The sequence below is a fragment of the Cynocephalus volans genome, chromosome 1, assembly GCF_027409185.1.
Source record: "Cynocephalus volans isolate mCynVol1 chromosome 1, mCynVol1.pri, whole genome shotgun sequence".
Taxonomy (NCBI): domain Eukaryota; kingdom Metazoa; phylum Chordata; class Mammalia; order Dermoptera; family Cynocephalidae; genus Cynocephalus; species Cynocephalus volans.
In genome coordinates, this window is record NC_084460.1 from 190,944,023 (window position 1) to 190,961,732 (window position 17,710).

Here is a 17,710-nt window from a genome sequence, read left to right on the forward strand (position 1 = left end):
CAGAGTGTGGAAAAGATATCTGCGCACCCATGTTCATAGCAGAATTATTCACAATAGCCAAAAGATGGAAACAACCCAAGTGTCTGCTGATGGATGGATGAATAAGTAAGCAAATGTGGTGTATACATGCAGAGGAATATTATTCAGCCATAAACAAGGAAGGAAAAAGGAAAGTAGAATGGGGGCTGCTAAGGGCCAGTAGGAGGGGAGAAATGGAGAGTTATTTAATGGATGCAGAATTTCAGTTTTACATGATGAGAGTTCTGAAGAGAGACGGTGATGTTGGCTGCAAAACAATGCTAATGTACATAATGCCCTGAAGTGTACACTTAAAAATGGTTAAGATGGTATATTGTATATTATGCATTATTTTACCACAATTAAATGAATACATAAAAAAATATGTTAATCAGACTCATCTATGTTCATGTGTACAGACATATATGATTCATTTTCCATGCTATGTACTTCAGGCTCGTCATCTATACATAAAAGTTTGCCCATTCTCATTTTTACTTTATATTAACATTATTTTAAATGTTTGGAATCTGCTGGTTTCAGTACTATTGTGGTTTAAATTGCCACTATCTGGTTATTGACAGGATTGATCATAATTTCATTTTTCACAAGTCATTCATGTTTTCACATCTGTAATATTTATGTCTGGATATTTCTATTGCACTTTTTTTTTCTTTTTCTTGTTTATTTGTTGGTGGAAGTTTTTGTATACTATAGATCCTACCTGCTTATTAGTTATAGATATTATGAATGTCTTCTCACAAAAATGTTTGTGATATTTTCTGTTTGCCTTTTTCTAAGTGATCTTTTGTTATTTTAATGTAGTCAAATTTATTCATAATTTATTTTGATTCCTGCTTTTGTATATTGCCTTCACAAAACCAATAAAAGTGTGTCCCTATGATGTTTTCAGAAATATCTAGAGATTTCTCCTTTCACATTTAAGTTGTGGATCCACCTGGAATTATTTTTATTGCACGTGGTGGATTCCATTATATTTGCAATTAGCATGACTGATTATTTCAGCTTATTACATTAAAAATTCATTAATTAATAACTGCCCTTCCATTCAAATTCAAAATTTGCTTTTTTATACATTTATAAAGCCCTCTTTCAAAGCTTTTAATTTTATTCCAGTGATCTGTTTTTTATATCAGAAGAAATATACTCTTGTCAAGTAGTATAGTAAATAATTCATTTACTAAAAAAAGTCTTTAGTGCTAACCACATTTCAGAGACTATAGTAGGCAGTAGTAGTATTGTAAAAAGCAGACAAAAATCTCAGACTTCATGAAGTGTACAGTTGAGCCGGAGAGAAAAATTTTGGTATCTGCTAGAGCAAGTCCCTCAACATTTTCTTTCTTGATTTATAGTTTACCTCAAATTAGATATTTGCTGACATATATAAGTTTTACAGTGAACTTGTCATATTTAAAAAAATTTTGTACAGTACTTTATACTTTGACGGAACTGGGATTAAAAATATTAACCTCATCATGCTAGTAAACCCTTTTATCCTTAAATATAGTATGTGTCTATTTATTTGAGCCTTTAAAACACCTGTAGAAGAGTTTTATATTAATAAGGAATTTATTAATACATTCTAGACAGATATTGGGTGATCTTTGTTTTAAAATAGTTTACATTTTTTATTATAGTAAATTGTATTTTTAAAATTGCAGTTTCCGTTCTTGGCCCTGTATATAAATGTAAGTGATTCTGGACTTTTGATGTTGTAGCCAGCAAACTTGCCGCACTCTTTTATCATTTCTAGCAATTTATCGGCAGATAATATTGTGGCTTCTATTATGAAAATAAAATCAATTATGAATAAGGAAAATTTTGTTTTATATTTTCCAGTTAATATGTTTTCCTTTCCCCTTCCCTTCTTTCCTCCATCTGCAGCAGAGAATCTAAATACTAAGCTGGATCTTCTGCATAACTCTATAATTTAAAAGTAATAAACTACTTTGTTCCTTCTTACTCTTATACAGAATAAAATAATATTATCTGGCTTACTACCTAACCTGGTTGTTGTCTGCAGAGGGAACAAATGGAAACACACACACACACACACACACACACACACACACACACACACACACACACACACACACACACACGCTATTATAATTAACTGAATAAACTATTGTTTAAATTTTAAACAATACACCGTACACAATTTCACATGTCTACAATATTTGATGCCTGATATATGTTTAAGTAATTACTTCAGGTAGTCATTAAGTAAAGTTAATTTCCTTCTGGTTGCTTTACAAATTATAAACACATAATAGATTATTCTACCTTTTCATTAAATTTTGGTATAACCTTTTTATAACCAGTTGACTGGTTTTACCAGTGTTTTTAAAGATAATCCTCAACATTTTTTACTTTTCAGATATTTTAGCAATACATTGATACTTGAATCTTTTATTAAAGAAATGCTTAATTTTGCAAAGGAGTCCAAGGGTGACTTTTATATTCTAAAAGATTATAGTTCATCAGGGATGGGCCATGGTGCTGTTCCCTGCTCTGTCCTTACTGCCTAAAAGATAATGAGGTCTTAATAAAGATTTCTTGAATGTTTCAACAGAAATTCCAGGTTCCTGTTAGGTACAAATTCCTTCAGGATTTCAAATGAAGAATATTACTAATGAAAACTTACCACAAAATATCATGCATTAGGAGAGCCTCTGACAAAAAAAATTTGAAAAATCAGTATCAATGAAGAGGAAAGGAAGATTATGTTGTTGATCGTAAGAAAATATTAATCATTCCAATTAAGTACAATTCACAAGTGTTACAGATGGCTTTGTTAACCGAAAAGCTCTGTTTTAGGTGACCTGGAATGAAGACACTCCATCTAAGGCAGTGCTTGCTCAACCCAGGACCCTTGAGAATGTCTGAGGGGCATTTGGAAATGTCTAGAAACATTTTTGGTTTTCACAACCCTGATTTAAGGTAGTTCCTGGTTCTAAAGTGCAGTGATTCTCTTGACCTCTTGCTCTGGCTCCTGTTCCTTTATTTGGCAAACAGTTAATATGTTAATCACTGTGCTGGCACTAGAGGCACAGAAGTGAAAGAAGTATGCACCCTTGGGAACATCAACGTGTTTTCAGGGAGACCTGCTGTGCACAGATAATTATGAAATGAATTCTAAATCAATGTAAAAGTACATTATGGAAACATGCTAAACATGTTAGGAAAAAACATTCCAATATGTTTGCAGTAATGGGCAATAATATAGGTGTAGAACAAACTGATGCAAAGCATCCTAAAGTGAACTAGAATAAAATTATTTTTTGACAGAGAAGTAATAGCCAATGAATGTATATTCTATGGCAGGTATTATTCTAATTGCTATTCTTGTATTGATTATTTTAATTCTATTAACAACTCAACTCTATGAAAAAGGTACTATTCTATGCCCTTTTCACAGATGAGTGAACTAAGGCACAGAGGAGCTAAGACACTTCCCATGGGTCACACTGGTAGTAAAAGTTTCAGAGTCTGGGTTTTATCTTACCTAGTCTTGCTCCAGAGTTGGGGCCTTAATCCCTACTCTACACTCTATACTGCCTCTCAATAGCAAACACTGACTGTGTATCCATCATTTTCTTCTTTGGACGAGGAGAACCAAGTCAGAGGAAATGAGCCTGCTTGATATCCCAGACTGAAATGTTTGCAGGCGCCATGTAGAAAATTCAAATGGAAGGTAGGCACTGTCCTGAACTGGAAAGAGCTTGTCAGGAGGGAAAATCACTTTTCCTTTCTAGCCCAGTGTTTTGTGCATAACCTTGTCCTAGTGATGCCAGAGTTTGCAGAGTATCTAGTAAAAATGGAAATATGAGCTTGTTTATGGAATCACCTGATTTTTATATGTTGGTACGCAGAGAACATTAGCTCTTCCTCAATATGCTTTCATGGTAATAAAGTTTAGTAAGGCACATTGGCTACCCAGGTATGCTAGCAATCTCTCCATATAAATTATCCTCCACTTTCATGGCTAAATTGGCACATGGAGATATGGAATGATGCTGCCTTACCTGATGGGAGGCAGAAAGCAAAAAGGAGGAAATACAATTCCACAAATTGCCACTCTGTCTTGGGGATGCCTCATAATAAAATGTTCATAGCTGTTCGTGCTAATTCAATATTACACAGTGCCACCCTTCAACCTATAATTAATTTTTTCTCAATCGTATCCATTCCTAGGATTTCTGAAGTCATCTTTTACTTAAGTCTAAGTTTCTAAGAAGACAGGGAGCATTGAGAAGTCCCCAATTTCCACAGTCAGTTGACACCTTCCTCAGCTGCTTCTAGAAAGGAAATGGATTCTTGGTAAAAGTTAGTTTCAGCTCAGCCTCACACATATAGTGCTGATTGCATCTTGTTGAAGAATTTTTTTTTTTCAGTTCTCAGGGCATAAAAATATGCTCCTAATATTTTCTTCTGAACGTTTTCAATCCATGTCCTTATATTTAGATCTTTTATAAACATGGATGTGTGTGTGCGCACGCATGCATGCAGGGTGGGAGGAGGAAGTCTATATTAAACTTTTCCCTGTGAACAGCCAAGTAGTCCAGCATTGTTTACTACACAGTCCATCTTTTCTGCTTTCCCCATGATTTCCAAATGCCTTTCCTGACACATACTCTGTGCTATTTATGGGAGGATCTACTTGGGGGCTCTCTATTACTTTCTACACATCAATACCATCCTGTCTTAATGAAAACTGCTTAATATATAAGTGCTTATGTCATGTCAGTTTTTAAATGACTGTTTCTAGAACACTTCTGATTTTTATATTGATCTTGTATTCTGCAAGCTAGCAAAGATGTTTTATTATTTTAATAATTTGATTCTAAATTATCCTGTCAACATACATAAACGTCTGTAGTTTTGAATTGATCTCAAACTGGTCATGACTTTTTGCTTGTTTAATTTTTCTACAGTAGGTTGACAGTCTGGCATATGTTGGTATATGTTTGCACAGTTTATCCACCATCTCAGTTTAGGTATAGAACATTTCCATCATTCCAGAAAGCTCCCACATGCCTCTTGCCAGTTTATTCTCCCCACTTCAGGCAACCACTGCTTTGCTTTTAGTTCCTGTAAATTATTTCTGCCTGGTGTAAGAGTTCATATAAATGGAATTATACAATATAAACTGTTTTTTCAAAAGTATTTATGGGGTACAGGTATTTGTGTACAGTATGCTATGATCAAATCAATATTATTAGCATTTTCATCATTACAAATCGTAATTGCTTTTTTTGTCTCTTACCCAATAGGTTCCCCTTCCCCTCCCCCTCCCTCTTTCCCACCTCTAGTAACCACAGGTCTGTTCTCTCCTTCCAAAAGTTCAATGTTTTATTATGGTCTGTCTGTCTTTCTTTTTTCTTAACTCCTACTTATGGGAGAACATGCGGTATTTCTCTTTCTATGCCTGTCTTATTTCACTTAACATAATTTTCTTGAAACTCATCCATATTGCTGAGAATGGCAGAATTTCATTCTTTTTCATGCCTGAGTAGTATTCCATGCGTATATACACCACACTTTCCTTATCCAGTTGTTTGTTGCCCAGCATTGGTGATATAGTGGTTAGCACAGCTGCTTTCCAATATGAACTGTTTATATCAACATTATATTTTCAAAATTCACCCATGTATTTTGTATTAGTAGTTTCTTTCTATTGCTCAGTACTTTTCTATTGTCTTATGCACTTATCTATTGATGGACATTTGGGTTATTAGTGCTTTTAGGATAATGATAAAACTACTACGAATACTCTTGTACAAGTCTTTTTGTGAACCTATGTTTTTATTTATATTGGGCATTTATGTAAAAGTGCAATTGCTGTGGCATATTGTAGGAACATATTTAACTTAATTGCCATAGAGTTTGTTAAAGTGGTTGCAAAAATTTTCAAACCAGAAATATATGACAGTTTTTTATTTTCATAAACACTTCTTACTGTCAGTCTTAAATTACAGCCATCCTAGTGAGTATGAAATGAGCTACCTATAAGATTTCAGTATGAATTTCTCTGGTGGTTAATGATATCAAGATTTTTATGGGCTTAATGGTCATGCACATTTCTTCTACTCCAAAATGTCTGTTCAGTCTCTGTACATTTTTAGTATTGGACTGCTTTTACTTTGTCAAGTATTTATTACATATTATATATTTATTATTAGCAGACATTCTTCAGATATCTTAAATGTCTTTTGTCATATAAATGTATTTAAAATATTTTCCCGAGTCTGTGTCTTTCTTTTCCAGTTTCTTAATGTGTCTTTTGATGAGAAGATAATTTTACTTTTACTTTTGATAAAACACAATTAATCTTTTTTTCTTTCTTTTTTCATTATTGTTGTTTGTTTCTGGTTTAAAATATCTTCATCTACTGTTAGGTAATAAATGTATTCTTTTATGGTTCGTCTAAAAGTTTTATAGTTATAGCTTTGATATTTAGTTCAAAATAAATCATTTTTTTTTTGCATAATGAGGAGTAGGGGTTATGATCATTTCTTTCTTTCTTTTTTTTTTGTACAGCTATGCAGTTGTGTCAGCACCATCTGTTGAAATTCAATCCTTTCACTAGAATTTTCATAAAAAGTCAATATCTATGTGAACCTACTTCTGGATTCTTCAGTTTGTTCCAATGACCTATTTGTCTTTTTCTTTACCAGCAACACAATCACAATTAGTGAAATTTGTAGTAAGTCTTTAAATTTTCCAACTTTTTTTTTCTTTTAAAATTGTTTTGGCTATTATAGAAGGTTTTTTGCATATATATGTAAATTTTCAAATCTGTTCAATTTCTAGAAAAGAGCATTCTGCTTAGGTTTTTGATCGGGATTGCATTAACTCCATAGATGAATTTGGGAAGAATGAACAGATTAACAATATTGCATTCCCCATTTCATGACCAGAATATTTGTCTAACCTTACTTAGGTTTTCTTTAATAGCTCTCAATGATGCATTGTAGTTTTCAGTGTAGGGTTCTTACACATTTCTCACTAAATTTTTTCCTAAGTTCTTCTGGTTTCTGATGCTATTTTAAATGGTATTGTTTACCTTCATTTTCTAATTATCTGTTGCTGAAATATAGAAAAGCATTTAATTATTACCACATAACTTACTAAATTCATGTTTTTTTGTTGATATCTTAAGATTTTTTTATGTACACAGACATGTTGTCTTCAAATAATAATGGTTCTATTTCTTCATCTTCAATATTTCCATTATTTTTTTTCTTGTCTTATTGAGATGGCTAGGACTCTAGTACATTGTTGAAAATAAGTGGTGAGAGGACAAAATTGCCTTGTCCCTGGGCATATAGAGAAAATGTTCAGTATTTTACCATTAAGTATTATGCTAAGTATTATATTAGCTATAAGTTTTTATAAGTTTTCTTTTAAAAAAAATTCAACTGAAAACATTTAGTCCTGTTCCTTTTTGCTAGCAATTTTTTTTAAGATAAAAAATGTTTATTGAATCAGTCAGGTACATTTTATATATCTATTAAAATGACTGTATAATTTTTCTTCTTTGCTCTGTTAATGTGCTGAATTAATTTATTTGATTTTAGAATTTACACTCACCTTGTGTTTCTCAGACAAGCCCTACTTGGCCATTATGTATTTACCCTTTCTATGAATAGCTAGAATTGATTTGCTTAGAGTTTGTTGAATATTTTTTCACTTATGTTTCTTTCTTGTAATATTCTTGTCAAGTTTTGGTGTTAGTGTTATTTTGGCTAAAACAACCTGGATTGCTCTTCTTCCTCTATATTTCTTAACAAATGTCATTAATGCTAATACTATTGCTTCCTTCAGTGTTTGACAGAATTCAGTAGTGATGCCATCTGGATTTAGAGTTTTATTTGTGAAAAGTTCTAATTACTAATCAAGTTTATTACATAGAATTTTAAATTATTTTCCTATTTGCTTTTTTGAATTGTGATTTTTAATTAATTTGTCTACTTTTCTAAGTTGTCAACTTTATTGCTATTGAGTTGTCAGTAATAATCCCTTATTGCCCCTCAATGAACATAGGGTAATGTTGTGCCCTCATTCATGCCTGTTTTTAGCAATTTGTTCTCTCACTCACCTTTTTCAGTCTTACAGAGATTTATAAATCTTATTAGGGGGTTATTAATCTTTGCTTAAAGAACCATTTTGGGCATTGTTGACATACTCTAAGTTTTGTTCTTTATTACATTGATTCCTGTCCCCAACGTTATCATTAATTTATCTTGTTTGAGATTAATTTGCTGTTCTTTTTCTAAGCTCTAAAATCAGATGCTTCAGTCATTATTATTAACCTCAGACAGTGCCTTCAGGAGAAAAAGCAGATTTTCTTAAATCTTAATCAGTGTAGTTCCTGACTTTAAAAGGTGAAAACCCTTTCATTCCCACCTGCCTTTGTTTGCTCTCCAGCATATTCAAGCAGTTGTCTATGTGTTGTACTATACTGATGATTGCTATCAGCATAAGGTTTAGTTTTGTATGGGTTACTGTGACATTACCCAGGATACAGTTTACAAATTCTTACAACTCGGTAGACATAGCTAACCTATAATTTTAGTTTTGTGTGTTGTACACATTTTGTGTAAAAGTATACTGCTTCATAAAATTAATTTGGAATTTTGTTTCCTTCCACCCCTGGTCTCTGGAATATTTAACTTACTAAGAAAAGTATTATTTGCCAGGAAGTCATGAAATTTACTCTAAAAACTTTTTGGTCTGGTGTTGGGTGAATGAGTTTATAGGTATATATTTTTGGCAATAGATCATCATTTTTAAATGATGGTGATACTCTTCAGTCTTCCACACAGAATATCAGTTAATTGCCTATGACTGAAGATGTGGGTATTGCTGTCTAAATGCCAGAAAGCTCCTCAAGATTCAGGTACTGTGAAAATTCCATCAACATAGCTCCAAACCATAAGTAGAATTACACTCAAAACGTTTAAATAATATGCTAGTGTTTAATTAATATAAATGAGGGTCTATGAGAAAGCATTTATAATGCCCTCTGAGCCTTGTGCAGTAAGTTCTAATGTCTGGTCTCCAACAGTAATTAATCTTTCACCCTCATAAGCTAGTTAAATGTCTGTCAGCACAATGTCAGAGCTGACTGAAACTAAATCTAGTTCAAGTGCAATCATGAGCCTTTGTTGGTCACTAAAGAGAAGAGAGTATTGCTGTGTGTTATCTACAAATAGTTACAAAACCTACCTGATGAATAAAATGGACTGTTCATTACACTGAGATTTCAAAGGAGATTTTATTTGTCATATGCTTTGATTATGACATACCAGAACCACTTGGCAATATCCCTATCAGAAAATATATTGACAAAATGAAGGTCAAAGAGTGGGATATAGTAGGAGCAAATGAAATCCTCCTTTTCTAAGGTTCTCCCCACATAGACACCTAAAAATCATACAATGACTTCTGCAGATCTTGTATTTTCTTAATATGTGAATTTCCAGAAATTAAGTAGCCTACTGGATTAACCCCTATATAGTTCTGTGTGCCTATGTCAGAACACATAAAACTATAAATGTTTTAAAATTTTAAAAGGAAATTAATATAGAATCCATAATAAATGAGAAGCATGTATTGAGGTAAGATAATCAAAGTGCATGAAGATTGGAAAACCATCTATGGCACAGATGGGATAGAGGGATATATCCTCTGATTAAACATGCTTAATGCCACATCCACACACAAGTGAAGACATAAAAAGGTTCATGGATCTAAAGCCATATGAGCTCCATTAGTTTCCAACATAGATAACTGGGTGGGGGACACGGGGTACAAACACAATTTGTGGAATTACCGGGAGGGGTTTCAAGATGGTGGTGGCTGTGGCGGCTGGCGCGGAGTAGCTGAGGTGGAAAAGGCGGCCACTGGGCCTCAGGCAGCCAGGAAACTTGTGGACCTTCCTCTTGCCATCTTTTAAGGGAGGACTGCAGCTGCTGGCCGGTCGTGGGGGCTGAACGCCACTTTGCCCCCGGCAGGAGAGGCTGCCTCACTTACAGGCAACAGCTTTGAGGTGTGGAGCAGGAAAAGAACTGTTTCTTAGCTGCAAAAACGAGTCTCGAAACAGGGAACACGGCTCCAGGGCTGCTGTGGATGCAGCCTGGATCCCGGAGGCCGGGGCCACGCTGAAGGTGGCCAGCTGCCCTACTCAGGATTCGAGGTTTCAGGCCAGCATTAAAGAAGATTCCTGGGAGCGCCCGAGCAGCGCCGCGACTGAACAGCCCGAGGCGGCAGCGGCCGAGAACACGGAAGGCTACAAACTAGAGACAGAGAGCGAGCAGCTGACCTGGCACAACCCTGTGAGTGACCCTTGGCCCAGTTCTGTTCGGGGGGCGGATGCCCACCCGGCTCCCACCTGCACCACCAGGCCACTCACCGCCCCGGTGCTGCCTCCATTTTCCCAGGTGCGGGCAGCTCCGCCCTGCTCGGCCATCACTGAGCCCTCCCACTTGCTTGGCCCGGTGCGGGGCTTTCCGGAGCCTGCGGACCGGCCTCCTCTCCCACTCCCTCCGCGGTTCTCTGGCGGGGCTGGTGGCGTGGGGCGTCCCCGGCCAGTGTTGGGAGGGCAAGGAAGTACGGGCGGGCCGACTGTCACTCCACCACACCCTGGACTCCGGTCCCGGTAAACTTCCTGTTACTGGGAGGCAGATACCATCTCTGCGGCCACCAGTTTGGAAAAAAGCCTAACGAATTTCTGGTTGGGAATAGTGTGGTAGGAGAGTTCCCAGGTCCGCTTGAACCTGTCAGAGAGCTGGCTGCAGGCGGGCGCTAGACTCGGTTTATACCGGGGGTATACAAAGGTGAACAAGACCGGAGAAAGATCTACACACACAGTGCTACAAAGGCACCCAGAGAGACCAGTCATCTGTGCCTAGCAGAAACCTGGTAGACTTCCTTGGCGAGGCGGTGCCGAGCAGGGTCTTGAAGGCCCAGCTGATAGACGAGGGGTGCAGAAGACATGCCCCAGCCCAGCACAGTGGTTGCCCAAGACCCGAGGCAACCACACACACAAGGCACTAGAGGCCAACTGAGCAGTCACGGCGGGAGCCATACCAAATTGGCAACCACAGCAACATCCTAGTTAGTCATTAGTCTCAAACCGGTGGACTGTGAAACCCCCTGCCACAATGAATAAACACCAAAAAAAAGACACCAGAAATACAAAAAATCAAGAAAGTACACCACCAAAAGTTAATAAATCTCATACTCTAGATCCTATAGAACAAGAAGCCCTTGAAATAACTGACAAGGAATTTCGAGTGATAATTCTAAGGAAACTGAATGAGATACAAGAAAACTCAGCTAGACATCATGATGAAATGAGGAAAAGTATATAGGATCTGAAAGAGGAAATGTACAAGGAAATCAATGTCCTGAAAAAAAATGTAGCAGAACTTGCTGAACTGAAGATGTTATTCAGCGAAATAAAAAACACAATGGAGAGTTTAACCAGCAGGCTTGTCGAAGTTGAAGAGAGAACCTCTGAACTTGAAGATGGGCTGTTTGAAATAACACAAGCAGACAAAAAGAAAGAAAAAAGAATCAAGGACATGGAAGAAAATCTGAGAGAGATATCAGACAACCTTAAGCGGTCAAATATCCGAGTCATGGGTATTCCAGAAGGGGAGGAAAATGGAGATTCCATTTAAAACATATTCAACAAAATGGTGGCAGAAAACTTCCCAGGTATAGGAAAAATCACAGATCTTCAGATCCAGGAAGCTCAACGATCTCCAAATGTATTCAACCCAAAAAGACCTTCTCCAAGACATGTCATAGTCAAATTGGCAAAACTCAGAGACAAAGAGAGAATCTTAAAAGCTGCAAGAGAGAAGCGTCAGATCACCTATAAGGGAGCCCCAATCAGGTTAACATCAGACTTTTCATCACAAACCCTAAAAGCTAGAAAGGAATGGGATGATATTTTCAAAATACTAAAAGACAAAGATTGCCAGCCAAGAATACTCTACCCTGCAAGGCTATCCTTCCGAAATGAGGGGCAAATAGTATATTTCTCAGACAAACAAAAACTGTGGGAGTTCACCACCACACGACCACCCTTACAAGAAATCCTCAAGGGAGTACTGGGTTTGGTTCCTGAAAAATAGCCACCACTGCCATAAAAACCCAAGAAAAATCAATACCCACTAGTATAATAAAAATGGCATTCATGAAGAGAAAACAAGCTAAAAAAAACACTATCTACAACCTAAGGAACCACCAAACACAGAAACCAAACAGTAAATCAGAAAGCAAGGAACAAAAGACACCTAAGACAACCAAACAACCAATAAAATGCTAGGAATAAATCAACACCTTTCAATAACAACTCTTAATGTTAAAGGCTTAAATTCCCCAATTAAAAGACACAGACTGGCTGACTGGATCAAAAAGCAGGACCCAACTATATGCTGCCTACAAGAGACCCACCTCACCCATAAGGATTCACACAGACTAAGAGTGAAAGGATGGAAAAAGATTTACCATGCAAACAGAAAAGAAAAACGAGCAGGAGTAGCTATTCTTATATCTGACAAAATAGACTTTAAACTAAAAACCATAAAAAGAGACAATGAGGGACACTACTTAATGATAAAAGGACTGATCCATCAAGAAGACATAACAATCATAAATATGTACGCACCCAATGTTGGAGCAGCCAGATTTAGAAAACAAACTCTATTAGACCTAAAGAAGGAAATAGACACCAATACCATAATAGCAGGGGACCTGAACACCCCACTGTCAATATTAGACAGATCATCTAGGCAAAGAATCAGTAGAGAAACACAAGATCTAAACAAGACTCTAGACCAATTGGAATTGGCAGATATCTACAGAACATTCCACCCAACCATCTCAGAATATTCATTCTTCTCATGAGCACATGGATCATTCTCCAGGATAGATCACATATTAGGTCACAAATCAAGTCTCAATAAATTCAAAATAATTGGAATTATCCCATGCATCTTCTCAGACCACAATGGATTAAAACTAGAAATTAATAACAAACGAAACTCTGGACACTATACAAACACATAGAAATTAAACAGCATTCTACTTAATGACATATGGGTCCAAGAAGAAATCAAGCAGGAAATCAAAAAATTTATTGAAACTAATGAAAACAATGATACATCATACCAAAACCTGTGGGATACTGCAGAAGCAGTATTGAGGGGAAAATTTATTGCGTTAAACGCTCACTTCAGAAGAATAGAAAGATGGCAAGTGAACAACGTAACACATCACCTTAAAGAACTAGAAAAACAAGAACAATCCAAACCTAAAGTTAGCAGACGGAAAGAAATCATTAAGATCAGAGCAGAACTGAATGAAATTGAAAACCAAAAAACAATTCAAAACATCAATGAATCAAAAAGTTGGTGTTTTGAAAAGATAAATAAAATTGACAAACCATTAGCATGGCTAACAAAAAAAAAGAAGAGAGAAGATTCAAATAACAAAAATGAGAAATGAAAAAGGCGATATTACAACTGATTCATCTGAAATACAAGGAATCATTCGAGACTACTATAAACAACTATACGCCAACAAATTTGAAAATCTGGAGGAAATGGATAAATTTCTGGACACACACAAGCTCCCAAAACTGAACCGTGAAGACGTAGAAAATTTGAACAGACCAATAACAATAAAGGAGATTGAAGCTGTTATCAGAAGGCTCCCAACAAAGAAAAGCCCAGGACCAGATGGATTCACAGCAGAATTTTACCAAACATTCAAAGAGGAATTGACACCTATTCTTTACAAACTATTCCAAAAGATTGAAACGGACGCAAATCTCCCAAACTCATTCTATGAAGCAAACATCATCCTGATACCCAAACCAGGTAAAGATATAACCAAAAAAGAAAACTACAGGCTGATATCCTTGATGAATATAGATGCAAAAATCCTCACTAAAATACTAGCAAACAGAATACAGCAACACATACGAAAAATTATTCATCACGATCAAGTGGGATTCATCCCAGGGATGCAAGGTTGTTTCAACATACGCAAATCAATAAATGTGATACACCATATTAATAAACTGAAACACAAGGACCATATGATCATCTCTATAGATGCTGAAAAAGCATTTGATAAAGTTCAGCACTCATTCATGACAAAGACCCTCTATAAGTTAGGTATAGAGGGAAAGTATCTCAACATAATTAAAGCCATATATGCCAAACCCACTGCCAATATCATCCTGAATGGGGAAAAGCTGAAAGCTTTTCCTTTAAGAACAGGAACTAGACAAGGATGCCCACTCTCACCACTCCTATTCAACATAGTGTTGGAAGTACTAGCCAGAGCAATCAGAGAAGAGAAGGAAATAAAGGGCATCCAGATTGGAAAAGATGAAGTCAAACTGTCCCTGTTTGCAGATGACATGATCCTATATATCGAACAGCCTAAAACCTCTACAAAAAAACCCTTGGAATTGATAAATGATTTCAGCACAGTAGCAGGATACAAAATCAACACACAAAAATCAGTAGCATTTCTTTTCTCCAATAGTGAACATGCAGAAGGAGAAATCAAGAAAGCCTGCCTATTTACAATAGCCACCAAAAAAATAAAATACTTAGGAATTGAGTTAACCAATGAGGTGAAAAATCTCTATAATGAGAACTACAAACCACTGGTGAGAGAAATTAGAGAGGATACAAGAAGATGGAAAGATATCCCATGCTCTTGGATTGGGAGAATCAACATAGTGAAAATGTCCATACTACCCAAAGTGATATACAAATTCAATGCAATCCCCATCAAAATTCCAAAGACATTTTTCTCAGAAATGGAAAAAACTATTCAGACATTTATATGGAACAATAAAAGACCATGCATAGCCAAAGCAATGCTGAGCAAAAAAAATAAAGCTGGAGGCATAACACTACCTGACTTTAAGCTATACTACAAAGCTATAATAACCAAAACAGTATGGTACTGGAATAAAAACAGACACACTGACCAATGGAATGGAATAGAGAATCCAGAAATCAACCCACACACTTACTGCCAGCTGATCTTTGACAAAGGCACCAAGCCTATTCATTGGCGAAGGGACTGCCTCTTCAGCAAATGGTGCTGGGATAACTGGATATCCATATGCAGGAGAATGAAACTAGATCCATACCTCTCACTGTATACTAAAATCAATTCAAAATGGATTAAGGATTTAAATATACACCCTGAAACAATAAAACTTCTTAAAGAAAACATAGGAGAAACACTTCAGGAAATAGGACTGGGCACAGACTTCATGAATACGACCCCAAAAGCACGGGCAACCAAAGGAAAAATAAACAAATGGAATTGTATCAAACTAAAAAGCTTCTGCACAGCAAAAGAAACAATTAAAAGAGTTAAAAGACAACCAACAGAGTGGGAGAAAATATTTGCAAAATATACATCTGACAAAGGATTAATATCCAGAATATATAAGGAACTCAAACAACTTTACAAGAAGAAAACAAGCAACCCAATTAAAAAATGGGCAAAAGAGCTAAGTAGGCATTTCTCTAAGGAAGATATACAAATGGCCAGCAGACATATGAAAAAATGCTCAACATCACTCAGCATCCGGGAAATGCAAATCAAAACCACATTGAGATACCATCTAACCCCAGTTAGGATGGCTAAAATCCAAAAGACTATGAACGATAAATGCTGGCGAGGCTGCGGAGAAAAAGGAACTCTCATCCATTGTTGGTGGGACTGCAAAATGGTGCAGCCTCTATGGAAAATGGTATGGAGGTTCCTCAAACAATTGCAGATAGATCTACCATACGACCCAGCTATCCCACTGTTGGGAATATACCCAGAGGAATGGAAATCATCAAGTCGAAGGTATACCTGTTCCCCAATGTTTATCGCAGCACTCTTTACAATAGCCAAGAGTTGGAACCAGCCCAAATGCCCATCATCAGATGAGTGGATATGGAAAATGTGGTACATCTACACAATGGAATACTACTCAGCTATAAAAACGAATGAAATACTGCCATTTGCAACAACATGGATGGACCTTGAGAGAATTATATTAAGTGAAACAAGTCAGGCAGAGAAAGAGAAATACCACATGTTCTCAGGAGCTAAAAATTAATATATAAATTCACACACACACACACACACACACACACACACACACACACACACACAAAAAAAAAAAAAAAACCGGGGGGGGGGAAAAGAAGATATAACAACCACAATTACTTGAAGTTGATACGACAAGCAAACTGAAAGGACATTGTTGGGGGGGAGGGGGGAGGGAGAAGGGAGGGAGGTTTTGGTGATGGGGAGCAATAATCAGCTACAATGTATATTGACAAAATAAAATTAAAAAACAAAAACAAAAACAAAACAAAACACAATTTGTGTTAATGGGCATTGTGCCTGTATGAATCTGGCCTTTACATCTTGGGCACGAGAAGTGACAATCAACTCTGTATCTCATGAATATTTATAACCAAAAAAAAGAAAAAAGTTTGTTGGGCTGGCCCCGTGGCTCACTCGGGAGAGTGTGGTGCTGGTAGCATGGAGGCCACAGGTTCAGATCCTATATAGGGATGGCCAGTGCGCTCGCTGGCTGAGCGTGGTGCAGACAACACCATGCCTAGGGTTGTGATCCCCTTACTGGTAAAAAAAAAAAAAAAAAAATGTTCGTGAAGTGTACCAGTTGCTCTCTTCTTATAAGAATATAGGCCCAGAACAACAAGGATAATTTTCTTAAAGCATTTTCCTTCATGCCTAGCTGAACAGGCATTAACACTTTATCTTACTCTTCTCTCTCTCCCCACACAGTGATCCCAGTGGAATGTAAATTTCAAGAATAATCTACTGTGAGTACATTTACCAGCTTTTTAATATATGACTAGACTTTAGCTTTCAGGACCCTTATTTCATGAAGCTATTCCAATAACTTGTGATTCTATTAACTGTGTATATAATGCCAATGAGAAGAGTGGCTCAATTTTTATTTAATTTTCAAATATTTGATAATTTGAATTTATTTTAATGATATCATTTGAAGGCCTAATCAGACATCGAATCATCTAACAGATTATTTATTTATTTAATTTTTGTTATTTATTTATTTTTAAATGACATATAATAGTTGTAAGAGTATGATAAAAATGGGAAATAACCTCACAAATTTGTGTGTCATCCTTGTGCAGGGCCATCCTAATCTTCTCTGTATTGCTCTGTAGAGGCCAAGGGAAGATTCTCCTTCAACTGCTTGAAGGTTCTCTGAAAAATCAGTTGATAAACTCAGATTAATGTAAAGAAAATGAATAAAAAATTATTTTAACATGCTGGGGAGGGGCAATGCATGGGGGAATCACAAGCTAGTGAGGGTACTGATGGGTACCAATTTCCAGTACAGATGGGTACCAATTTCCATAGGGGAGAGGAGAGACAGGGAATGTAAACAATTCTTTTGAGGGACAGTAAGGGATTACATGAGGATGAACCTGAGAAGCAGATATTATCTTGTGAAAAGGTCTGTCCAGGTAGTCGAGGTATGGGGTCTTCCCGGTCTCTCCAGTCCCTCTGGGAATTGTTCTTTCCTGCTTATATGATGAGATTCCTAGGGAGGAAATCTTAAGAC

At 36.5% G+C, this 17,710-nt stretch overlaps 1 non-coding gene across 1 annotated transcript; it reads right to left on the reverse strand.

Moving 5' to 3' along the window:
* Positions 1-17,230: 17,230 nt before the first annotated feature.
* On the reverse strand, positions 17,231-17,332 carry LOC134365521 (U6 spliceosomal RNA). The gene has a single exon (XR_010022116.1). It is a non-coding gene; the product is annotated as a U6 spliceosomal RNA (small nuclear RNA).
* Between the last annotated feature and the right edge of the window lie 378 nt (positions 17,333-17,710).